At 39.4% G+C, this 27,276-nt stretch overlaps 1 protein-coding gene across 46 annotated transcripts in view; it reads left to right on the top strand.

Annotated features, from left to right (window-relative positions):
* Positions 1–27,276, top strand: part of ptprda (protein tyrosine phosphatase receptor type Da) — a 428,165-nt gene that overhangs the window by 186,016 nt on the left and 214,873 nt on the right. For all 46 annotated transcript variants that reach the window (XM_033651569.2, XM_078164079.1, XM_078164087.1 and 43 more), the window contains exons 6-7: positions 3,470–3,579; positions 13,911–13,954. The gene's annotated coding sequence lies outside the window, so the exon portion shown is untranslated. The remainder of the gene's footprint in view (positions 1–3,469; positions 3,580–13,910; positions 13,955–27,276) is intronic.

A 27,276-nucleotide genomic window follows, 5' to 3' on the forward strand; every position in this document is an offset into this window, starting at 1 on the left:
ACAAATCAGCTTTACAACTCACAAGCATTCACAGACAAAGCACTTGTCTCTATCTGGACACATGTTCCCCACAAATACAACATGCTAATGTTTTTAGCACAAGCCTATGGCATTTTACATTGTATAAATTAGCCTAGTGGCTAGCGAACTTCTCCTCTACTCATATAAAGCCAGGGACAACAGCGGCATTTTAAAAAAGTAATGTTGCAAAATTCGGCTCCATTACAGCTCACAAGGTTTAATGACAAAAAAACTGTCTTATGCTAAACATGTTTTCCAAACACATATAACATGATAACGTTATTAGCACAAGCCTATGACACTTTACACTGTTTAAATTAGCCTAGCGAATAGTGGAGATTTCCTCTGCTCATATGAAGCCAGGATAAATCACACACAAGACTTAAAATGCTATTTTGTGGAGGCTTTATTGTCTTCACAATTTATTGTTTCTTATCTGTGAAATAAACGTAAATAAAAGCTTTATATCCACTGAGGGAAATGGTTTCAGCTAGGGATGTCCCGATCCGAATCGGCCGCCGATATTAGCAAAAAACGTGCATCAGCATCGGATCGGACTGCATGGAAAAATGCCTATCCCAGAACTCCGATCCAGTTTTTCATAGAATCCGATCCAGGTTTTTCGGCCAGTCCAGCGATCCTCGAGTCAAGCAGTCCATTCCAGTGATCCGCTCCAGCACTTACTATCAATCCAGCAAGCCAGCATGCAGACACACATGGAGGCAAGGGTAGGAAGAGTAGTGGTCAATTTAGTTAACTGACTATTTGTTTTCTGCTCTGGTTTTTTGAGAGTGTTATTTTTATTTGGTTTACACTCTTACTGTTTAAGTAAAAAGCACTGATGGCATTGTTTTGGGCACAATTAGTGAAATTGGAGCCATGGGTGGACTATTGCTTGTTTAAACAGTTGTACAATATTGTGTGTGGTTTTTTGTCCCCTCTGTTGGTCCCAGGAAACAGCAGCACCAGGCTGGCACTGACACTACTAAAATAACTGAAAAGGAAAGGCTGCATTGTTTGTTAAATGTCAACAATGTCTTGTGGTGTTAATCTATTTTTTATTTATTGGGGGACCAAAGCACAAGTGTGTGGAGTCTTGCTGCTATTTTAATTTCAATGTTAGACATTTTAAAGATTTCTTGTGTTGATTTATTTTCTATTTATTAAGGGGCCAAAGCAGCCAAAGCAAACCAGCTATATTTTTTATTCAATGTTAATGTTCACGTTTAAAGTTTGTTTATTTAACCCTGTTAACAATAAACAGGTCAGTTTCTCATACCAACTGTTGTGGATCATTCTAACTAACCCGATTAAGTAGTTGTTCTTGTTAGAGTAATATCGCTTGATCAAACCTTTTCTAACATGACTGACAACAAAATAAGTGAATATGTATAATACGCGCTTGGATCGGATCGGATCGGTATCGGCCAAAACTCAAGGCTGTAATATCGGTATCGGATCGGAAGTGAAAAAGCTGAGTTGGGACATCCCTAGTTTCACCTTACAAAAATAGACTGGAGGACTGTTTTGCCATGATGTGTAGTTACATTTCAGTAGAGGTGCACGTCAGGTTATGGCTCAAAAAGGTGTTGCTGGAGAACTTATGAGTGAGTGAGTGAGTGAGTGGGGCAGAGCTGTGTGAAGAGTGCACACTGGTATGCTTCATGTAACGTAACTTGACTCTATATCAATATAAACGGTGCTGTCTAAATTTATATCTTGCTTGAAAATATATCGTTATATCACACATAGTTGTTATATCGCCCAGCCCTTGTGGCAGTTTTTAATCTTCACCTCTAGATGCCATTTAATCCCCCTTAAGCTTACACACTGTTCCATTAATGTGAAGATGGCAAATATTGTTAAAGCACAGTATATATTTTTAATCAATCCTCAGGAACACATTTCCATGTAATCTCTTCTGTTTAAGGCATAGAGGTAAGAGCTCTCTTGGAAGTAGGTCAGGGGTTAATTATCACGTTCAAGGATACTTTAATGGGTACGGCCATCCATTGGGTCAAGAGAGAGGCCTTCCATTGTGATGTGTGGTCTGACCTAACTGACTACTGGTCCATCCTGCCACCTCCAAGGGTCAGGGTGCCTGATATGACTGCGTCTCCATACTTCTTAAATTTGATATATTGTATTACGGCTAACAAAAAGGTGTGTGTATGCGTGTGTGTGCACCTAAGCATGTGTTGGGGGCCGTCCCCGGCTGCGATGATTTATTATACCGCTTGAAGGGACTTGTACTTTCATGAGGTCACATGAGTAACATGGCAGTCAGGCATAGCACACTGTTCTCTTTGGCCCTGCTGGCGATAGGAAGGCATGCCAAAACAGCTAAAACAGATTCCAGTTTGCACATATTCAGGTACACAGTATAAAGTATATATTCATTGTGCACACACTCACACAGACGTGCGCACACACACACTAAATCAAATACTGTAATCCAGGCTTAATACTGCTTTATCACCTGCGCAGGAGGCAAACGTTATGCAAATGCACATAAGCTATTCCAAAGGCACGTCAGATTTAAGGCCTGTCTTTAATATGTCTTTTGAGAGGTTAATTCTATGCAAATACAGCCTCATGAGTTGGGAAACGCTCAGGATATTTTCTTAATAACACTAAGGGGATGCCACTGAGATGCAAAGTGGAGTCTTTTAGATTGACCTTGGATGATTATTTTGAACTTGGATTTCACCTGAGGGTGCCAATGCAATATTTCATTATTTTGTATTGCAAACACAGGTCTGCACAAGTGAAACAGAGATAGTACTGGTCATTTGCATGCTCAGACTTCACTGAATTCATACAACTAAAGTAGCTTCTCTGGAATTACAGTCGAATCTGCAGAATGACAGAAGTATGAAAATGGAGCGAGGCTGAAGTGTGCTAGTGATCAGCTTTATGATTTTCATTTTAGAGATCTGGTCTTCTTATATTCACCCTCAGGTGTATTTTTCTCATATTGTGCGCAATATCAAAAGAGTTGGTGAAAAAAAAAAAAAAACATGAAAGCTGGTTGCTGGAGAGACACAATGCACCACTGTGAAAAGACTGATGAAATGAACATATCAAATCTGACATATTTGTTTGTGCTTCCTCCCATAAGTGTAATTTTGCCCACTCTCTGCAACAGTAAATAAATAAGGGCATTGTTGAAAATAGGCCATGAATAACATGCTAATATTAGAAATGCAGTTCATCCACTGATTTTCTTTTGCTTTCAAATGACGGACTAAGCCTCTCGGGCGAGCAGTGGGTTGATGCTAGTTGATTTTGCTGCTGTTATCGACAGAATAGTAGAAGCTCATTTGGCTTTATTTCAATCTTTCCAGTTTGTTTTCTTAAAAAAAAAAAAGGCAAGGTTTGTGTCAGATTTTCTGTTCAATTATTTGAGATAAAAACCTTATCCCACTGACTTTTTCTCATCTCCTAGGTGGGGGCAAAGGGAGCAATCTTTTCAGTGGTGAGTCGGCGAGGTAAAACTGCAGCAGCGGGCAGCATGTTGGCACCTGCATGAACCCAACAGAGGAGCCTCATTTCTTGGTGAGTTGAACATGTTTTCTTTTTTTCTAGTACACCACACAGTCGATAAGGATGCTGTTTTTCTCACACAAGGTTTTCCATAGTAAACTTAGCATGTGTGGTAGCTAATTTGGTTATGACTTAATCTCATTAACTCTTGAGGAAAAAAAGAGCTTAATTGCAAAATAAGCAGGAGCATTTTTCTCTACACTTTAAGCTTCTAATATGAGAAAAGCAGCTTTCAGAATAAATTGGAACAGCATTTTCATTGACAGTGATGTACCAGGGCCTCTTTTTTGAACCAAATCAAAGTCTTTGCCTTTAAAAAGTTGGAGCTATTGATTTTGTGAATGGTACGAAAAAGACAATTTCCATTTTTATGAATGACATGAGGATGTATTTTAATTGAAGAATGTGTAGAGGTTTCTTATAATCAACTCCAATTCGAAGTGTCAACATTAAAGGTCCAGAGTTCAAACCACTTTTGTCTATGTGTGGGTAAAGAGCTAGCATTTTGGGACTAACGCTGTGGCTAAATTTGGATAATACTGTACACTTTCATGTTGTTCACTACTTACTTGCACAGTGTATGAATTTTGACATGGTAGTGTTGTTTCAATGCAAATGACAATTGCAATATTTGACCGTATATTCTTTTAAATGCCAAGTTGCCACCAGACGGCGCATTACTGCCAACATTTTACCGCAATTGTTGATCACCAAAATATCTGCCGGTTTATTTGCTTGCTCACCAGAGTAACTGCAAATACTGCAGCTTCCTATGCTGCCATTTTCACACGTTTCGTAGTCTGTCCCCTTTATGGATATATGAAAAGACCTGGATGCAAGGTCGGAGATGGGACCCCATTCATTCCAATGAAAGTTGCTCAGTGGTACATAAAGCCAAAACTGTTCAACTGCTGCGCATAAAGTTACCCAGAAGATTGGCGCTGCTTCCACATCACTGGGCCCAAAGAGCAAGGGCACTAGAGAGTTCCCCGGTCTAGCCAGCTACATCCAGTTTAGCCCTCCACTAACTTGAATGGGGAAACCATAATTTAATAGTAAGGCTCTTTGAGACTTTCCAAATGTCATCAACCTGAATGCATCAAACCCTGACAGAGAAACCAATCATTTTGCAGGGGTTTTGATTATCAAAACATTTCCCATTGATCACAGACATCTCTCTCCTGATGTTTATCTATGGGAAAAATGTATTTTGGGCCCAATGGCAGTTTAGCCACCAAAAAACTGTCTTCAAAGCCTGGCACACTTCCTAGGGGCCTGATCCCTGTCTGCTAGTTAGTCAAAATGGCGACCATTAAGAGTTAGGATGTCCAGTGTCCCACACCAAGCTTTTTGACTGTCATGAGGCCACCATCTGGGTTCATAGTGCATTACATTTTGCCATACTTGTCGGTGTGAACAGACTTATGCATTTCAAACAGGAAAAGGAAGTATGAAAAACGCAAATTGAGACACAACATTAAGTCCCTGTTGCATTTCACTCATTATTTGACTTGACTTGACTATTGCCTTGAAATACAATGAAACATTTGACACTATTTGAAGCTAGGAAGTACAGGAAGTACGAAGTACAAAGGACAAATGGAGTAGAAAGTTGTGTGTCATCGGCACTGTGGCTGAATGTCATCAATGGATATTACAGAGCACATAAATATTAGGGGGGCATCTAATAGAAAAACCCACTGCATTTAATTTTAGTTCTGACCTCAATAAATATAGATATAAACATAAATAAAAAATGACACTGACTAAATTTTTTACCACTTTTGTAAAACTTTGAAAAACAGAATCATAGATTGAAGCCTTTAGCTTTCATTTCTGGTATTACTGAAGGATGACTGTGGATTCCTAATTGGTTTGGATTCACACACAAAACATATTTAATACTGATAAGAAGAACTTTATCACATAACGAAAAGAAAATAAAAAATGAAAGTTCTATTAATCAAGGTTTTAGTGCTTTATGATTACCTAACAAAACATGACAGCATTACACATTTGCGCTCAAATGAATAGCTTGCATGTTTAAGAGAGCACCATCATTAGCGAGAATGTGTTGATTTGATTTTTTTTTATTCTTCGTCTGTCCATTAAAACTCCTCCGCTTTGGAAAATGTTTTTAAACCATATTTTGAAGCATTTACATTTTGTGTGAAGCCCCTCCGAGGGAGGAGAAAATACATTTATAATGAAGCAACACACAAAAAGGGAAACAGAAAAAGACAAAGAAAGGGCTAATCAACAAACCCAGGCAAACAAGAGACAGAAACTCCAGTGAGAGTTTACTGGATTGGATGGGGTACTGCGTATTGTTAGAGGGAATATGAGGACAAGCTAATACAGGGACAGGCACAAGAGTTTAGTGTCCATCTTTGGGTAAACAATCGCTAAGAAGAAGTCCCCAAATGACTGTTGTCAGCATTATTAAAATAAGCTTATCATAATTTAGTTTTACTGCCAGGTAAATACACTAGATATCTGAAAATGTAGACATGGGATTAGATTTAGCCATCAAAAACCATATGGAATATAAAAAAGTCTAAAAATAGGCATTGGCACCAGAGCCACATACATCATTCTAAGCAGACAGAATGTGATCATGGGACAAATTCAGAGGATTGTTTCCCAGATTTAACTAAGGTCTGAAATACTAAAGCCTGTTCTCAGTGGAGAAAATCCCTGCCCTGGGCCTGTGTGATGATGTAGCTGAGAAAATACATTCAGCGGGGTATAAATATTGCACGGTGAGTACATGGAGGGCTTTTTGGCCGATGAATTATTACAAAGTCCAGTGGCTTTATGCCAGCCGCGGAGTATATCTCGCTCAGCTTCACCCTGCAATAAGCTGTGGCTGGGGAATTGTGGTTATAGGCACGCCACAAATAACTACCAACGATACTTGGAATCCATCACGCTCATCCCACATGTTGTGTGCTTACACTTGAGTGCTCTCAACATCAGCCGGTAAGCAAAAAAAAAAATAAAATAAAATAAAATAGTAGGAATTGCCTGTGAGGCCTATGTCAGGGCAAAAAAACAGCCCTCCAAAGATGCATACAGTATACAATCTAATTTTTCACATTTCCTCCATGAGCACATGAAGCACCGTGTGTTCTCTGTGTGGAAGTGCTGTCAGGGAGGCAGGACTGAGAGGGAAAATGTTTACCCGAATATTCACCTCCAGGATGCTTTGATAGATAGTTTATCCCCCAAAAGAGTAAACTGTGCCAACTCCTCGTGCTCACTCTTGGAGGAGCAAATCTGGATGAATGATGATGAGTCTATTCGCTCGACATCAATAGAACAAGGTTGTGAAATTAGTCCATCTTCTGCTTTTTTCCCGCTAAATCACTTTTCATTTGCACAAGATAATCATGTAACTCAGTGGAGCGCGGAGTTAATGGTTAATACATCTGATTGTACCAACACAATGAGAATAAAAGAAGATCAAAATAAGCATCTAAATGGGAAAAGGACTTTTGCTCGGCGCACTGCATTGTCGTACCAAAGAAATGTCGGGCAGGTTGGGTCTTTTGGTGATTAGCAAAAAAAAAAAAAAAGCATAATCCCCCAGACTGCTGACATATTTCTTTTGAAAACAGCCTGTCTGAAAAAGACAGATACGCTCTGGAAAATGGATCAAATCTGTTTCATGTCAGATAGCAGCTAGCGGTTTCCCAGGGTGAATCTTCACTAAGCCACAAACAGACGGGATTAGAGATTGAAGTACTGGCCATAGTAGATCAGGAAATACAAAAAAAAGGACAATATTAAATGATTAGAGACAACTTATGATAACCTCTAAATTACTTCCTTAAATGCAGTGCATACTACACTGTGTGCTGTGTGAATCAGCAAGTTCAAATCAGAGAATGTGTGTTGGAGGTCCAAATTTATACTCTTCCCTAATTTGTCGCAATAAAAGTGCTAATTCTCTTCCCTTACACTGGAATTGCGATTATTAGGAAACAAGCATAGAAAATTCACTTTTTTTCCCCTGCAAAGGAGGAATAATTCTGCAGCCCGAGCCGAGCTGCTGTGTGTGTTTAATGAAATGCGCGGATTTATCTCAAGGCACTATGGATGAGGTATTTAAGTCTGGTGCATATTTCATGACCGTTAACTGCATGCCGGCTGCTCATTAGTCACGTGACAGGTAATGGTTGTGGTGCCTTTTGAAATGCATTAAAAGATCTCTCTCTCTCAAGCACACATATAAATAATAATATAAACAGAAAAACTGGCTGCTTATAGTCATGATTAATTGCATTCCTCCTTATTCCATATCATAGTGCAAGCATCTATGGTTAAATGTCCACATGGCAAAAGCAAGTGTTATGATCCATTCAATTAAAACCTTGGCATGCTTAATCCGATTACAAGCCCCTAAAGGAATGAAAGAGAAATGTTCATTTGCATCCCCTTTAGCTTCAAACTTTTAGCAGAAGGCTATTTTTGCCTAAATGTAATCATCAAATATATATATGGCTATTTTTCAGTCAAATAATAAGTGTTATAGCAACCTTTATCCAGTGAAATACAACCACAAGATGGTGCTGTGCATCACCGTTTGTCCTCCAAGTGACTCCATCTGAAGGGTGATATTTACCTCCCATTATTAAAGTGACTGGCTTCCATTTGATTTGCTGTAGCCTCATAGATTTACATGCAAACGTTCAATAAATATTAAGCCTTTTGGTTGGCTTTACACCAAACTGAGAGACTTGTTATCGCCTTTTTACTTGACATTATCGAAGAATATATACAATACGTCTCTTTAATTGGTAGTGTCTTGATGTTAAGGTGAATTTCTTAAACATATGCTAAAAGAATATGCTCATTTTAGCTCTGCAGGTGAGAAGCAAAACCTATCTTCTAAAGAATAAATTGAGGAAAGGAAAAATGTAAAACAAACAATCAGAATAAATTAGCTGTTGCTTTCTGTCTATAGAGGGTTGGATGTGTGCGTACAGCTGGCATCATTACAGTTAATCACAATCATTAAAGGGAAATACATGTTTGCGTAAACTGTATGCAAAAGGAGTCATGATAATAAAACAGTATGTATTGAAATTATAGTAAAATCCAGTAGATGGCAGTCTATCAATACAGAATCTTTCCACCCACACCCTCCTCTCCTCACACCCACAGCTCTTCCTTCCAGTAGGTGTGCCTCTCGTCATCAGGAGAGGTCCCTTACCCTGCGCAGTATGACAGGCGAGCGCAAAGTGACAGCGCAAATGAACTTTTATTGCTGCTGTAATGAAGTACACAAGCTATCTGGATGTGGAATATAAAAAAAAGAGCATGTGGATTAATGCCTGCATGAGAAAGTCACCGCTCACACACACACACACACACACACGCACACACACCTCTGCAGTGCTTTTCCCTCCTTCATTTTCTCCCCTTATATCTCCCGCACTCCATCTCTTGCACTTGCACAAAGCCGAATGGCGTCACCACCCACCGCTCGCGTGCACACACACACTCCCTGCGTCACACGCACACACACCTCCTCGCCATCTGTCTGTGCAGCGGCCCATGTCTCTGGCACTGGGAGCAGTTGGGGAGCAAGAGAGTGAAAGAGAAAGTGTCTCTTGGCTGTGTAGTCCTGAATCCCACTTCCTCTCCTCTTTCTCCTGCTGTGCCGTTGTCTATCAAACGGTCTCACGACATCACACTGTCCGCCGATGGGCCCTGCCTACTAGCATAACACCTATACTTGATGCCATTTGGAGGGAAATCAAATGCTCCCTCGCTGGAGCCTTATGAGCGAAAGAGATGGAGGATATGGGCTTTGTGTTTTCAGTGATTTCACTTCACAGTTATGAGGGCTCATTTCAGCTTCGTTCATTAACTACGGGATACACATTTCCTCACTAATGTTAAAGCCCACAACTCAACAAGAAGGGAAAATAAACATGCTTGATTAGCTCATGTATTAGGCGTTTCAAATTAATACCGCAGATGGCAGAATTATGCTCACTATTTCTTGAGAGGCAGAAACATAAAGAAACAGGGAGGGATGGAGTCTATTCATGTGCCCTGTAACAGAGTGAATGCAACAAGAGTCAGGATGTTGCTTTACTTATATTATTACCTCCCCTGAAGTCGTGAGAAAGCTGCAGGAATTTTTATGCATCCTGATCATATCCATCAGGGGTTTATTTTATGCGCAAAAATAAATACATAGTGTACGAACACAGGAACCACAGTATCTGCACACAACATAATGAGCAAAATCCACAGGAATAAAGGTGATTATCTGTCATCAAGACTTTTCCCCCACTGTACAAGACTCCCTTCTCTTTTTAGAGAATTTTCAGAACCATGCAGCTTCACAAAGAGCTTTGTAGGCAGCTTAAGTAATTTGAACAAAAAAAAAAAAAGCCTTCCCTCTCTCTCAGTCTCTTCCATTTGGACGGCAAGCGAAAGTGCCTTCATAACGGTGCCATATTCAACGGGAGTGATAAGAAATGGCAGCTATCAGCAGGCAGTTTGGAAGCCGCATATAACAGTTATTGTGTGTGTATATATAAAAATTGATTTATGTGGCCTATCACTTAGCAGGCGCAATATGTGGATGAATATGGGCTAATATAATATTATGGAATGAGTGAGAGGGTTAAGGGAAGGGCCAGGTGCTGCCTCAAGGTGAAAAAAAAGCATGATCAAAGTCCAAAGACATATTATGAGACGTATCATTACTCCATGAAAGACGCTATATTTCAATATCTGAACCAATGTGAGACCGTCGAGTCGCTGCATATGCAGACAGAATACAATATAGTTTCATAGAATTTCATAGTATCAGAAGCTGCATATTATTTTTTTAAATTTCGACCAAATATATGGGTACTTCCTGTTTGAGAAAAAGTCATTTTATAAATTTAGAGAGAAAATTATGTCTGATTTTATTTCTTCTTTGTCTTCTTTTTAAGTAAAGCGATTCTGAGTTTGTCGGAATAACAAAAAAAATATCAAATTGCTTCAACTCATTCATGATTAACCAACAGAGGAAAAAAATGCAAATAATTTTCTGTGGTGTTTAAACCATATCTTAATAATTAATTTTCACAAAGGCTTAATTGCTCATTGAAAATGTAATTATAAAATGGCACACTTGTGGAAAACACAACAAAACAAAGAAGTGAGTCACTCCATTATTTCTAACTGTCAGCTGGGTCCAACATCCCATGCTGATTTTGAATGATATTTTTGCCTGACTTATTATGGCACATGTGAGTGTTTAATCACTTATATGCATGAAGATCTTGTGTCTCACAAAACGGATGTACTGGCACTTTCGGCAACCAGTTGATCATAATGGGCAACAGAGACAAGATTGGTGTTTCTGCAAGGAAAGGCAGGAATTAAATATAAATATGAGGTGGAAAAACAAAAGACCCTCCTACGGTCTGGCTGGAAAAATTCTGACCACCCTTCATTCAGCAAAATGGAAAGCTACATAACCCATAATCCTTTTGACACGTTGTGGGGAGGGTGTTAGAAGGGGAGGGTCCAAAGAAAATATCAGTAACTCTCAGAGGGGCCTTGCATTAAAGAAAAACCTCAGGCACACATCATTTTAAACTACTCCTAATCAAAAATGTTTGGACTAATAAATGCAGGCATTCGTTTATATGTAATTTTAAGACCTTTTTAAGGGTTTATTTGCAGTCATGTAAAAAAAAAAAATCATAGATCTAAAAAGCTACTTTTCTGTTATGAATGTCGGTCTCTCCTCCCCATTAAATGCAGTAGGGAGAAATAGGCTTGGCGGCAGCAAACAGCCTCATGTTTACCCCTTGGCGCAGAGCTGGTGCCATGTCCAGACTTGTAAATCAGGCCCATTGAGGTAGCATAATGCTGATGATTATGACAGCCAGTCGCATGGGAGTGATAGAGGGACGTTGAGTTATGGGCTTGGGGAGGATGCCCAGAACTGAAGAGTCTCACAAATGGAGAAGCACTTTCACCAAAACACAAGTCCCCAGATGGGGACTAATGCTGCAGTTGGCGGCAGTGCCACCCAAATGAGTGCACATTAGCTGCTCAAAACCCACAGAATAGTGAAGTATGTTTGTTTTTTTTTATTTCACAGTTCTGCCGCTTCACTCTATTACTGCTAGATAATATTTCAAAAAACACACAGGCTGAATAAAAGAGCAAGAGACAGCCAAAGTATTTTGAAAGTGTTTTGTGTTGCACTGGCATGCAATGCATCACTTAACTAGATGACTGCAGGATGGGAAATGCATTTCCATTTGCTGTGTTACTAAAGAATGTCCTGTTTACATTCTGCTTTATTCATTCTACTCCCCTTTGCGGATGAACGATCATTCATTCGCATTGATCGTCAGCCATGATAATATAATCAGGCGTAAAGCCTGACAAGGCTGGCCGGTCCGATAGATCAGAGCTGCTGACAGCAGAGCTATGCACAGGTCATAAACCCTCACCTTCCCTGTTTGACCCCACATCAATTTGGCTCTTTCCAATATGAATGCAAATAACAATGCATTTTTGGTGACATGTTTATGGTTATCTCTGTATCTCCACTCGCTCCGCCTGCTGCCCCTAAATGTGCTGATGTTAGCGAGCTAATGGGATTGAAAAAGGTAACCTATTGCTCACTAGTGGTCAGCCCGCCACCACCCTCCCCTCCGACGCCTCCCCAAAACATAAACAAAGCATCCGCGCATGCCCTTGCTCACACACACACACACACACACACACACACACACACACACACACACACATGCACACCTACATGTCCTCCACCCCAGTCACTTGTGTATGCATTGAGCTGATAAGTACTGCGGTTCATTTTCCCCATGGCAAAGCACAGTAAAAAACTGGGGAGTAATAATTGCTTTGGGGGGGCGAGACGAGGATGGCTAAATATGCTTGATTGCCTCCTAAGCTTTGGTGCTGTGTAATGAAATATGGCTGCTGCAGACAGGAGCTCCCGTGCGATAGCTTTCTTGTCACTTTCTCACTTGCTTTTTTTTTTCTCCCTTTACCCCTTCGCTCTTCTGTTCTGGCATTTTCGTCTTTGCTCACCCATTGCCTTTGTTACAGAATGGAGTCCATCAAAGCATTTGTTGCCATTGAACACTTATCTTAGCTATAATGTAATAATTACGGGGGCCAAATCCAGCCTAATTGAGTATTCCTCACCACATCAAAACGGCAGGCGCCCTAATATTCCTCTGTTCTACAATTTAATTTGTGGATTCATTAGCATGAACAGGGTGTATAGAGAGAAAGCAGATAACAAGGAACTTAGCAAAAACACACTGCTGATGAAGTCAGGTTGAAGGGGCTAGGGACCTGCCATATCCTCACCTGGGTAATTATGTCCCCCTGTTATTTACACGTTTGGACCCTAAAACTTTACATCATAATTCTGGCTCAACAAGTATCCATGACGACCTTTTAATGCAACTAAAAACTGGAAATTGAAGCAAGGTTTTGTTCTGCCAACTACATCCAAACAGAACACTGACAGTGAATTAGCACGAATGAGAAGTTTTGGGCACAGAGACCACTGTAATCATGACATTCATAATCATCATCGCTAATCATCTCATTTGACTGCCATAAAACCCCACAATAACGTTTTAAAAGATAATGAGTCAAATTAAAGCTCACCCACTGTAGCTATTAAAAAAAAAAAAAAAAAAAAATGTTTATCCCTCACTCATTTTTGTTGTAACCACCCAGAGCACATTTCACCCTGTTGGTTAAATAAGTAGCTAATCATTTACAAGAATATTAGACCACAGGCTTGTATGGGCACAGCAGCATCTGCTAATGCATTTAGCAAGAAAATAGCCTGAGAAAATCTTCCCAGCACATTAAATGCAAGACTTTTTTTTCTCCTCTCTTTTGCTTCCAGAATAACTCACAAGCCTAATTTGTTGTGCTACTTAAAGGGAAATGTAATTACACTTGTTTTCATTATAATTCACAAAGCCAATCGATAACTGCGGTTAAGTCATTCTCTAGTGCACATGCAATTTTCTGTTCCTTCAACTGAAATTTGGTTGTGAAACAAGCATCCTGTATGTCTTTACTATATATTTTCTACATAATGGTGTTGAGTAATTAACTCATTAAATGAACAAAAAATAGCAGGAAGAGTTTTTATAGCAAGCACTGTACAGTGAACTTCATTGGTGCTTTTTTTTTTTTAAATGAAGCGTTCCTTGCTTTTTGCGATACATGTACAGAAATGCTGGCTCTTTACTCCACAGACAGGCTGATTAAGCTATTCATCTCTGTCCTGTTCCTCTCTGTCTTTCTCATTTATGCAGTTCTCTTTCCTGAGACGTCAACCACAGGATGAGGCCTGCGGCAGGTAAGAGACTGAAAAGAATATCTGATGAGCGTAGGACAAGAATGTTCTGACCTCTGTTTTGCATCATTCCTCATTTTCTCAAATTCCATGCGACACATCAAGGGCGCCCACATGCTGCGTTTTCTTTACGTTTTTTGAAATTTTTCAGCCAAGGGTTCCAGCTGATCATGTGTCCACATTTCCGTCTTTGTTTAAAAAGGCAGATTTTTATATTTCGAGTGTCGAGGCAGGACAGAGAACATGCCAAGTGATATCAAATCAAGAGCTGAGCTGAATCTCGACTCCGGCTCAATCCCTCCCATCTCCTGACCTGCGATGGGGCGAGGGGGGGGGCCCAGACTATATCTGGCAACCTAAACCTTTTTAAAGTGACTGAGAGAGTGAGGGAGACTGACTGGCACTGATGGGACCAGACTAGGACTGTGCGATGCTGTGCTGCACTGCGCCCGGGCCTCACAAGCCTGATTGATAGAGTGTGATGAGACTGTCACTGAGCAAGGAGAGCAGCAGAGAGATAGGGCTAGATGGAGGGAGGGAAGTGGGCTGACCAGGGTAGAGAGATAGAGAGAAATAAATTTGAGAACATGTGAAGGATGAAGTAGGGGAATGAAGTGGCTGGATGGAATGCGTTTCGGACAAATGAAGGATGGGGAGGTGGAGGGGTAGGTGGTCACTGATGGAGAGGTGAGTCAGATACTGAAATGCTGAAGGCTCCGCTTATATGCAGGTTAAGTTTGGCGGAGACAGACTGAGTTGACATGATATATTGACAAAACGGCATAAATCTCAGTAAAAATTCTGAAGCAGTGATAATAGCAGTGTTTCACCTAATTCTGGTATTAAGCCAAGCCAGTATTACAATATCTGTCTCTGGCATTAGATTATCCAGACTTTTGTCAATTTTTAAGATGCCATTTTTCAATTACATAAGCAATGCAAACAAAATTCCATTCACTGCCATTAAGGTGGCTTTGGCTCAGGGGGGAAATCACTTGTCCACCGACTGGAAGGTTGATGGTTCGTTTCCTGGCCCTTGCATGCTTCATGTCAAAGTGTCCTGGCAAGATACTGAACCTTAAAGTTCACTGCAAAGTCCGTGAGAATGTTAATCTGATGAGCAGGTGGCACCTTGGCCATTCATCCTGTGAATGGCTGAATGGTGCCTGTGTTGTAAAGCGCCTTGAGTGGTCCCTAAAAATAGAAAAGTGCCATATAAATGCAGTCCATTTATCATTGTGTGAAAAGCATTCAATAAAACGCAATATTCAAGAAATTTATAAATAGTAACTTTTTCAATGGAAGTGGCAACGTGTCCCAAAACTAGTCTCAACAAGTCCATTACCTCCCTACATCTTGCATGCAGCGCACAATTGCAGCACTTCATTGGAAAAAAAAAAAAAAAAAGCTAAACCAGGCAATTATTGCGTTTCCTGTAGAGCAAAATTGGCAAAACAAATTAGCAGTATATATAAACTTAATTGCAAAAAGACTGTTGGTATATGAAATACCTAATTTAAAGTGGAAATTGGCAACACGGCATTTTGTAGAACATGTTAATTTGATTTTTAAGAAACACACAGTCCATCCATATTGAAATGGAAATGAGCTAATTTATTCAGCTACAACTGTTTTGATTTTCACAAGTACATATTCCCTGTACTGTATGTTGTTCATGTGAATGTCATAAATAGTTTACTGGCTTGTTTATCAGTCTATCAGCACCTGCTTTGGACACAATATTAGATCTTGTGGACACATGGCATCTTGGCACTGAATGGAATACAGGCCGAGCTAAAGCCCTGTTCTGGGAATTCCACAGTTAGTGATTTCAGACTCAATAAAGGCACCATGTTTTACTTTTATCCTTGCCTGAGGAAAGAAGGCTGACTCACCAGAACGCCAAAGTTATTATTAGTGCCTCACATGTGTGGAGAAAAGCTCTGCGTATGTGCGTGTGAGTGTGTGAAAGACAGAGAGAGAGAGACAGGGAGTGAGAGAGGCTGAGCTCCGGCAGCAGTGGTAAGTGCATGCAGGAGCAGCATGAGGAGCTCTTATCTGCCGCCTGCCAAGCCCTGACCGGGGCCCTGACTCCTGCACTCCCTCCCTCCCTCTGTCCCTCTCTAGCAGGGGCTTCCCACTAGTCTGCTAAAGGCAAGGCGGCCAGGTGAAATGAGCAATTCCCATTCAGGGACAGGAGCGCCGCGCAGACTCGCCCTGTGAAATGGCTGCTCACTTTGGCAGATCAATGCACTCCCTTTCCCTCGTGCACTGCCACTGAGTGATAGCCAGGAAGAAAAAAGAAGGGGAAAAATGAGTACGGGCACAGAGAAGGGAGAGGTGGTTTTGTGCATGTGTTTGTTTGTGTATATGTGTGAGTGTGTAGAGGGGGTAGGGTGTTAGCGGGGCATTTAATGATATTTGCCATGGCTGCTCTGAGTGAGCGCTGTTGAAGGAAAATGGGAAATGCTTTGCATATACTCAAAAGACATGCAATATTGCTGTTGCCTCTTTGGGAAGACATAGTGGCGTTCCCACTCCCACCGGATATGAGAATATTCAGCCACTGAACTGGAAATTTTGCAGATATGAATGATATTAGTGACTATCATTAAAATGCTTAGTTGTGCCAAAATGAATCCCATATCTCTTCAGTGATGAAACTCATATGTCATTTGAAATTTATAGCATAGGCACAGATTGGGCATATAGTTTCAAGGGCAAAACTGTGAGATAATATGATATGTGCATAATCTAGGCTAATTTTCTACCAGGTATATCTTACGGACTTAATAACTGAGGGATTTCTGTTATGTTCTTTGCATACCATGTCTTTGTTTTTAAACTGCATTGATGATGGCACAGAATGTAATAAATCAGGATTGCGCAAAGGCTGGTGTACGCCTTTCCAATGATATCAAATGTAAAATGACAGCATATATTATATATTTCTACAATATATAATAACTCCTGGGTCATTTGTAAAAATGAATAATGTCTTGGTAATGATCCTCAATATTATTACTGAAAAATCATGTTATGTTCTATGTTGCAGAAGACCTATGATAACTCATAATTTGCTGCCTTCAAATTGTTAAATTTGAATGGTACAGAGGTGCAAGACGAACCACTGTCCAACTGTCTACTCTCATCATCCCCATAGAAACCATTAAAAATCTGATGGGTGAATCATTTCCGAAATTCATACACTCTCTGACCACATCCTGCACCGGCACAGACCCTGAATCATGTTTGGCTATAGATGATTCCAACAATGCACTTTGTTGATTGGTTATTGGTTACATCATTGGTTCTTGAGTGCCAAGTGATTCATGGTCAAATCTATTATTTAAATCTGAGAGCTCGCCCGTAAATCTACCATTTGTAGGATTAACACTTTTGTAAGATTATTTTTTGCTTGTCTGAACAAAGACATCGGTTCTGAATACACTGTAGTGGGAGCAACATAGCAGCACAAAAGGCTATTGTGATTACTGTCTTAATACAGTATATTATACCCATGGCTTGCAACAGGGAAGCCTTGGGTAAACGGTCTGTCCAGACTGTCAATACTGTCAACCAAGTCTAATATATTATGGTTATTAATCTGTACCAGCTACATAAATACACTTGAAGTATCCAGATATCAATGATTTAAAATAAAAAATATATATAAATAAATTAAGCTGAAAATCAGTGTCCAGATCAAGTGAATGAGTTAGAATTACTGTGTAGCCATGTCCAATGATGAAAGCCATTTAATACTGAATACTAACACAATCAAAACAGTCTCTTTTTGGCCATTCTAAATGAAAAAGATGATGATGATTATTATTTTTGTATAAAGACTGCACAGGTCTATAGTTCTACTGCTTTTGGAGTAGTAGCTATTTGGCGATCTTGTTATCTTATCTTGTTACTCCTCCAAATTATTGTTTTCAATCAGAGGACTCCAACCAAGGCTCTAAACAGATCATCCTAACAGCAAATGTTTGAACAACTTCAATCTCATTTTCTTCTTTGATGATTAAAACTGATAAAGAACAATTTGTCCCTCTCTGTTTACAGGGGTTCCACAAGGCTGTATACTGGGCCCTTCCCTTTTTGTTTTGCATGTACATTTATTTCTCTCTGTATTGGCATTATGCTGATGATACAGTATTATGTATGTCCCAAATGTTATCTTCTCTATGACAGTCTCAAACTGGACCACTGACATAAAAAAAAATATCTTGATGTAAACTGTAAGATGCTGGATCAAAAAATTAGACCACAACAAGACTGGGTCTCATTCTCACAACTAGATAAGTCTTAATTTAGCAATGTTTTCTACAAATTCTCAATTTTGTCTCATATTTACAAGGAATTAAATCAATAAACCAATCTCACATAACCTTCCTTGAAATCTCATTTACTTGGGGATCATGTGGTCATGTTTTGTAGCCTATAGTGTTCCTGTAAGCATAGCAAGCAGCTGTGCACCTCAGTGGAGGGGCAGATTAAAATTTATAAGAAAATGAAATCACCTCACTCCCTCTTGTAAATCATGAAGGAGTGATAGTCTCTAAGCAATCCAGACCACTTCAGATTCATTAAAGTGTGCTTGCCAAATCTATGCCGACTCAAAATGACATATTGAACTAACTGAAGAAATGCAATGCCTTAATGAATGAGCAGTGAATTAGGGATTCAGATTGAATAAGGAAATACTGAAGCACTTGACCTGAAGCTAAATTTTATTCTGTGTATAATCTAAGAATGAGACTTTTACTACCGTGTCGTAATTGCAGCTGGAGTCCCAATCGTTTGGTAGAACACATACTACAGTGATATGAAATTAATTTTTTACAGTTTTACTATTCCATTTTACAAGCTCATGAAACATTTCACAAGTAATTCAAATAGAAAGCTAACTGACTTATAGATAGCCCTAAAATGAATGACTCATCCTGAAATTTACATTGCTTTTGACAGGAAATTGAGAGTTCATGATGCCAAGCTCATATTGAACAATATATATTTTAGTGACAAATGTGTCAGACAAATTGATTAAACCTTTATTACTACTTTTCAGATTCATTACAAAACTAGGGCTACAAGTTAAATTCTTATAAACTATTTGTTTTGCCATTCTCTCTGTTCTAAAAGGTAATCTATCATATTTTCCTTCCCATTTCAAACCCCTGAAGTCTCTCAACATCAATGAAGCCCGAGTTGAAAATATAGTCAGACCTATGCAGACATGACAGCAATAAAGTGCACTTGATTACATGGTTGAAAGTAAGGACGAGGAGACAGAAAAGCACGGGATAAGAAAATAGAAAAGAATGCAGCCTCTCAGCTTTGATCGCTCTGAACATCTTGAAGTTAGAAAGTCCCGTTTGTGTGCAGTCTTGGCAGAGGCAGGTGCAGGAGGGTTGAATCTTGGTCATCAGCTGTCAAGGCAGTAATGAACAGTGTTTACTAGTAATACCATGCGCTGCCACATTTCAGGGTGTGAAATGTCAAAGTGTCCATTTTCCCCGAGCTAGTCTGAAGCAACACTGTCAAGGCTTCGGCTGTAAACAATAGGAAAAGAGAGGCAAGACAGCAACAAGGAGCTTTCTCCGTTTCACCCATTACAGTCAGAGTGAGTGGGAAAGAGTGGTAGAATGTCAAGCTTAGAAAAATAGAGATGCTCGCAAAGGGTAGAAATAGTGGATTCCAAGTGGATTCCATTTGGCAGACACATAATGATAGCTGTTAAACAAAACTGAGGGAAGGAAAGCAGGAGAGGCTGAGAGAGAGAGAGAGAGAGAGAGAGAGAGAGAGAGGCACGGGAAGACAGACAGCGGATACGAGACAGACAGGCAGAGAGACACCTGCTGTTGCATCACCTGCTGTAATAATAGTGTTGACATTCAAATAGAAAGCTCTGACAATAGGAGCTGGCTGAGGCAGCACCCAGTATGCAAATAAAAAGAACACATCAGGAAATATTAGCTAGCGTCAGGACTTTTCATAGCACACATTGAAAACCACTTGACCCTTTGGCATCCCACAAGTGCTTATGTATTATACGTGCATGTGTATGTGTGTGCATGTGTGTATGTGAACAGGCACAAACAGTTGACACATTAAATGAGATGATTTACCTCTTAAGTCTATTCTATGCATGCTAACGATGCATCTAAGGCTATGAATAGAATTATGTTGTTGATATTTGTTTATAATGTATATAAACACAGTTAGTGTGCATTGAAGCCCTCCTACGCAATTAGTTAAATCGCTGCTGTGGTGTATAGGGTTTGTTTTCCTTGACTGGCATTCCAATTCCACTCACACTTTCACTCCTTCATCCCCACTGTCATGCTATCTTGAATACCCAGGTTAAACATAATTCAAAAACAGAAAGGATCATTAGTTGGCAAATTCATTTTTGACTCTCTCTTTTATGCACCCCACATGGCCCCAAAGGGCCTATCAATCATAATCAGATTCAGCTGATATCACATTCACCATTGCACATATTTCATTCCCTTTTAATTGCTCAGCGGTCTTTTGTATCAATGTAGACTTATATGGTGATTGGTGCAGAAACTTTTCATGTTTGAACTCGGTGGGATTTGAAGGACTGCAGACATCAGCAGATCCTCGCTGATGCACAGGTCAATACCTATTATAGTAAAAGCAATAGTCAATATGCCACTCTTACATTACCAGCTCTAGATGTGGTTGCTTTCAAAAGCTGTGACCCTTTCTACAGCACTTTGATGACGAATCTGATGGTTTAACAACATTGTGATTGTTTGTCTTGTAAGATTCTTTTTCTCGTATTATGTGAGGACAAAATAAAAAAGATCAGACATCGAGAGAGGAGCTTCACTTCTCCACTATACACACAAAAAACTCTATTATGGCTGGCTGTTCCAAAGTCTAGATTGATTGGGTGTTTGCCATCAATGCTCTTTGGAAAGGTCTGTGCAGCTCTGAGGCTTGCCAAATCACTAGCACTGTTTTAAATCACTCCCAAAAACCCCACCTTTATTGCCTTGCCTTTATGTAATCATCTTAAACTAATTGGCCTTCACTTCTTTCTTAATGCAGTGCTTTCAATTTACTGGCATAATTTTGAACAGCCAAATTTGGTATAAACGAACAACATTAAATTTGCCTATCTCTATCAACCTGCAGTTTATCGCACTTGAGGAAATAATTACTGATCTTCCTTATTGAGCAGTATAAAAGCTGCATTAATCTAAAAATTTTAATTTTAGCTGTAAAGTGTGAGCTGTCATGTTTCACACAGCTATCATAACCACCCCACATTCAACTGAAATTCCATGACATTCTCACTGTGATCAATTTGCAGGGACTGTTTTGATACAGATATGGATCGCAAAAGACATAACGTATAGATTCATTTTTCATTTTTATAAACACATATCATACGTCTCATCGATTAAGGTACAACTTTAAAATTTGCACCTTATAAAGCAGTCAACTATTACATTTATTAGCTTCACAGTAAGCTGGGCTGTTTTGGGTTGAGACAAATGTTCATGTCTGACATCACTGTTTAAAATGCTCTGTTGAAATCACTTGCAGCTGTCTCTTTTAAAGGCCTTTTGCAAGAATATGATAAATAGGCCTTCAGTTAAATGGTGGTATAGTTCTGCAATCAGCTGCAGACAACCCTGAACAATATTTTTTTTTTACTCCAATCAAAAATATGTAATAAATGAGGCCCTAATTTGGAGCCCTGTGGCACTCCATATGTTAATAATTTAAAATCCTCTGTACTCTCTCTCTCCTACAGTATGGAAACTTAATCAATTATTATTGCTGTCTATTTCTTTTCTTTACAAACCATTTAATTAACATTAATGGAAATTATGTCTTGATCCACTTAACATCATCATGTTGGCATACATCTGTACTACTACAAGCACCTCAAAATCACCTTGTATGTTACTGCCCAGTCTCCCTCGCAGTTTTTATTCTTAGTGGTAAATTTTTCAGCAAATTATAAAATCAATGCCATATTTTAGTGCTAATGGAAGAAATATTGTGATGTTTATACAGTGAGGCAAAAGGTATGGTTAAGCTGGTGTCTGATTTGCATGACAGAGTTCACATTCAATCTACTAGTAACAATTAATATTCATTTTAAATTAATCAATACCTTCTTTAGATTTAACGATAATGGTACTACTACGGGGGTAATTTTTTAATGTTTTTTTTTTTTTTTCTTGGCAAATGCTGTATTTACGGCAAAAAACATTTAGTCATTTAGTCCCATGTTTAGCTGAAGTAACCAATACCAGAGTTGTGTCTGGAAATACGGTTTGTAAATTAGTACTATCATAAAGAGGGAGCTGCAATTATAGCTATTGTGCTCGTCATTTGCTAAATCCAACTTGTACATGGAGGAAAAATATTAAAAGAACAAGACCGTAGAATTTGAATATCCAAATGTATTCAAAAAAAAAAAAAAAAAAAAAAAAGAAAAAGGAAGAAAGGACATGCTCTGATTTATACAAGGGAGCAGAGGAGTGCAGACAAGCTTGAGTGACTCTAAAGTTTTCTATGGGAAATGAGATTTGGAATATGACAGAGCTCCTAATATCTTTACGCACAGCTTCCCAGCATGTATGCTAATGCCCCTGTCTTGACCACTAATACACAACAGGAAAAGTGGACTAAATAAAATGAAGGAGGAAGCTGTGAAATATAATTCTGAATGCCTATAACGACTACAGTATCAGCCGTCTTGGATCTGTACTTCTTCATTCGGATGTTCTCATTTGTATCCACACCTGTGTCATTCACAGCCTTACGTCTTAACCTAATTTCATGGTCTACGGGTTTGGATGGATAGCTCTGCTGCAACTTGTACACTGAGGGGAGGAGAGAGAGTACCATGAGTGTGTGTGCATCTGTGTGAGTGTGCACTCACACAATAACACAATTGTGGAAGAGCGAGAGAGTGATAGTGTGTGTGTGTGTGTGTGTGTGTGTGTGTGTGTGTGTGTGTGTGTGTGTGTGAGAGAGAGAGAGAGATAGATAGATAGATAGATAGATAGATAGATAGATAGATAGATAGATAGAGAGAGAGAGAGAGAGAGAGAGAGAGAGAGAGAGAGAGAGCGAGAAGGGGAGGGGGGAGGGGGATGCGCTGCTACAATAGCATAGAGAATTGTAGTCACTGCCAGATATTAACCTTTTAACCTTGTACTTTTCTGTTAACAAAAATACATTAAGCTCCTCTGGATAGCTGACAGTGAATTGGGGTTTTACAGACTTTCACTGAGCGTGACTGAATGATCAGAGGTGAACCCATTTTGCGGTAATGCGCTTCAATCACAGTAAAAGTCTGCTAAAAACATGTAAGTTAAAACGAGATGATATATTGCAGAATTTGGTAACAGCAAATGTTATTGCCATTCATGATCTGAATGTTACATGAACCATGCTTGACTGCAATGGGAAAACAAAAAATATCAGTTGTCCACATTGTCTATAATGCACATATGTAACCTTAAAATCACATACGGAAGAGACACGTGATTAGAAAACTGACATGTCTTGGCTAAGTGTGAGTAATTCCTATTTATACTACTTGAAATTGTTCTAAGAGCTTTGTACAGCATACTGCCCAAAAACCTTTTTTTGTCAATGTAATTGCCCAGTATATTCTTAGGCAAAGTGTCAGCAATGCCCTTTTAGTTTGCCAGAGTATCTTCTGGTGTAATGGCTTATTTAGCCAAACCAGGCATGACACCAATTATACTGGAGGGAAATCGATTCCAACAAAGCACTCTGCTTGGACAAACAATAAAATGATCAAAGTGACTGCATGCTTTGCTTTGCTTGCGACAAGCAGCAAAAAATGAGCGTGTACTTTAAACTAAGTTTTTAACCCAGTCAAAATCTGCAATTCTTGAAGCTATTAAGTTTTATATCAGCATGACATAAACACACAAATGCAAAGACAGGCAGAAAAGGAAGCAACAAAGCAGAGAAGATGAAACTACAACTTTTCTTGCAACAACACAAGGATGATTAAGGCCCGCCACATTACTTCACTGCACATTTTCTTTTCAAGATAATTGCTTTTCCACACATTAATTGATAAAGTTGGTGACATTTTATTTCAAGAAGCTGTGGCTCAAAATGCAGATTTATGTCCAGTGTCCAAGCTGTGTTGTTTTCATCAAATGTTTGTTCTTGAATCAAATTTCTCTCACATGAAAACTCGTAATAAAGGCCTTTTTAAGAGTCTCAGTGTCCTCCTATTAAATACATCTAAGGTGTTTTAATAGAAACCCTTACAGGTAGGTGATTATTTGTATGGTAGGTTGGGCAGCAATGTCCCTTGACAGTCAATTTGTCCTTTTTAATTCATGTACACATTCTGTGAACTAGAGAGAATACACAACTTCATAGTAATTAAAAGGTAACCTTTGTCTGGCATAGTAAAAGACCACTACCGTTGTATTTTATTATCTCTTACCTTGCCTCTAAGGCATTTCATTTTCTATGTTGTCATTATACATGGGAATTTTGAAGTTCAGAAGGAGAGAAAAGCAGTGAGGCACACAGTTTGCACTAAGCTTATTTTAATTACTGTAGTATCTCACTTGAGCTCTGATGGTACAGTACTCACTGAAATGTACAGTACTGTGAAAGATATTAAAATCATAATGAAAATTCTAATTATCCTTTTTCATATTCAGAATCCTACAATGGTTTCATATTCTAAGGACAATAGCACCATTTTTATGTAAGCTATAATAAGTGCATGTAATTACTGATATTATAATAATGTGTGTGTGTCATAATACAGCAGTCCATTGTGCTGAACTAGGCTAGAGATCTTCATTATTATTGCAATCAGTAAAGCATAACTTTAACTCACAAATGGCCTCATATGAAGTGTTAGTCACTGTTCTTGTCCAGTTCATTTTTTGGCTGTCTGCTGCCCGGTGCCCCTCGTTGTCAATCTTCATTCCTGTTTCCAGACGCTAGTCTGTCTAAGATAGATCCCTCATATGTCAGAACCACACAGACCATTTCCTGGAGTCCGCTGTGACTGTCAGGCTCCACGGACCATGAAAGCCGTATATGTGATGCCCGAAATTACCTCATCGCAGAATGCCACAGACTCCCACATTGGCGTGGTAACAACTATCCCTTCTTGAGACACTAAGGGAGCTCACTGACACTTTTAGGCAGTTCTTTGCCAACAAATATAGTGGGAACTATTTCACATTCTCAGGCAGAAACATAAAATAAATCCATTTTACAGTAGGTGGGCAGAAATTGAGTTGAGCATGAATTATCAGGGTAATGGTGTCCAGGACATTCAGTAGGTTAAATCATAGATTTTACAATGAGGGATGATGTGTTTTTGGCATTTTAATAAGGCACTACGGCACCCACAAAACATGGAATCGAAAACACTGTAAATCTGTGTTGAATTTTTCGGAATGCGGTCTATAATGTCAGCACTCAGTCTTATAATCTATCTCCTGTCTTAACAAGAGGTGTCTGAGGCAAGAGTGGGGAAGAAACCCAACTCTCTCTGGTGCAATTATAGAAGTGCACTGCAGTCACTTAGCCTGCTAATACACGGTGTGATATTAATTACTGTTTGTAAACAATGCACTTTGCAGAGATTATTGCATGCACTCGGCGTCCTCCATTTGTGTTTGGTAATTCTCACAAGTGATTAAGTGGTGAAGCTAGGACAGCTGTTCAAGATGAGTTCATTGGCATGTTTAATTAATTGCACTTGAGATAATTATTCAATCATTACTTTGATTAATTTTCTGCATCCCAGATAATGCATCAAACGTCTGCTTGATGTCAATAGTTTGGAAAGCAGGAGAAGAACAGGGCTAACCATTTTTGGGAGCTTGATTCATGACTAGATTCTGCTTTGTGGAGGAAATAATGTCAGCTGGCAGTGATAGGAATGAATTATTGTGGCTGCATGGTTGATATGAGCAGTCCTAATGCTCATTTAACAGTCTTAACTCCCAACACCTGTAACGGCTACATGTTTTTCTCGTGTTTCATACACATCAATGACACCCTGTCACTGCTCACTTTGACGTTTTGAGTCGATTCAGTCCACATTATACTTGAAACATGCTTATTCTTCACCCCCTCAGATATGCAGGGTAGTGGCAACATCCAACTGAAGGAAAGCCAGGCAAATCGTTTGTGAGAGATCTTGTCAAACAGATTAATTCCCACCCTGGGCCTCGGGGTTCTGGGCCGTTTTTCTGTCATGCTGCTTTGCCAGGCTCCCTCTTGATAATACCCCAAAGATAAAATTAATTGTGCAGGGAGATGTGGGATGGGGAGTATCTAAAAGGACCTTGAGCAACACATGAAGCTCTCTTTTTCTCTCCGCTCCTCTGCATGTGAAAACACAGAAACAATCAAACCGTCAGAAGCATGACACATTGCACCAACGATCACTAACTTTGTTAGGAAGTTTCTGGAAGTGGGAAGTCCTGAGAGAGATGTGAAGGGACAGAATCAACCCTCATGAAACATCCTTGTCTAAGAATGTCTGTGCTCAAATTACCATCAAAGTGGAATCCCTCGCTTCATCAGCAGTTTACAAAGACGGTTGGCACACCAATATTTGTCTACAACTGTCTTGTTGTACATCTGCAAGTTCGGGGACATGTTCTTCTCTTCTTTGACACTGACAATCAGAGTTTAAATGAACTGAAGATGTGACAGCTGTATCAAATTCTGCACTGAAATCAGTCTACTGAGGAATCTTGATACAACAAGAATAAGAGTCTGCAGCCATGCAAGCGGCTCTGTGAGGCTGCACAGTGGTGCTTTGGATTGAGCTACGATCTAGTGTCAGTTTGCTAACATGCTCGCAATGATAATAATGGGATTGTCATTAGTTTTGCAGGCATTTGGTCATAAACTAAAGTATTGGACATATCACAATTTTGATCTGATGGTCCTTGGGATTCATCATCTGGGAACCATCTGTTGGTGAAATTTCAGGAAGGGTATACGGTATATGACGGTATTTGTATGCAGCTCTATCATCCCAAACTTAACTGGCAAATTTGTTTTGTTCTGCAAGCTCTCTTAGCTTTTTCAGTCTAATAAATAAACAAAATAAACACAAAATAAAAAGTAAGGTAATAGTTGTACACTTATTTTTCTTATTAAGCAGACAAACACAACTGTACACCTTCTGAATTCACGTTTCTCTAACCGAACTAAGACTAGCTGAAATGCCTTGTTCGCTTATGGTAAAGTGCACTTCATACAAACTGACAAAAAATAAAGCTCACCAAAAT

This window comes from Epinephelus lanceolatus, chromosome 22 (assembly GCF_041903045.1).
Source record: "Epinephelus lanceolatus isolate andai-2023 chromosome 22, ASM4190304v1, whole genome shotgun sequence".
Classification (NCBI taxonomy): domain Eukaryota; kingdom Metazoa; phylum Chordata; class Actinopteri; order Perciformes; family Serranidae; genus Epinephelus; species Epinephelus lanceolatus.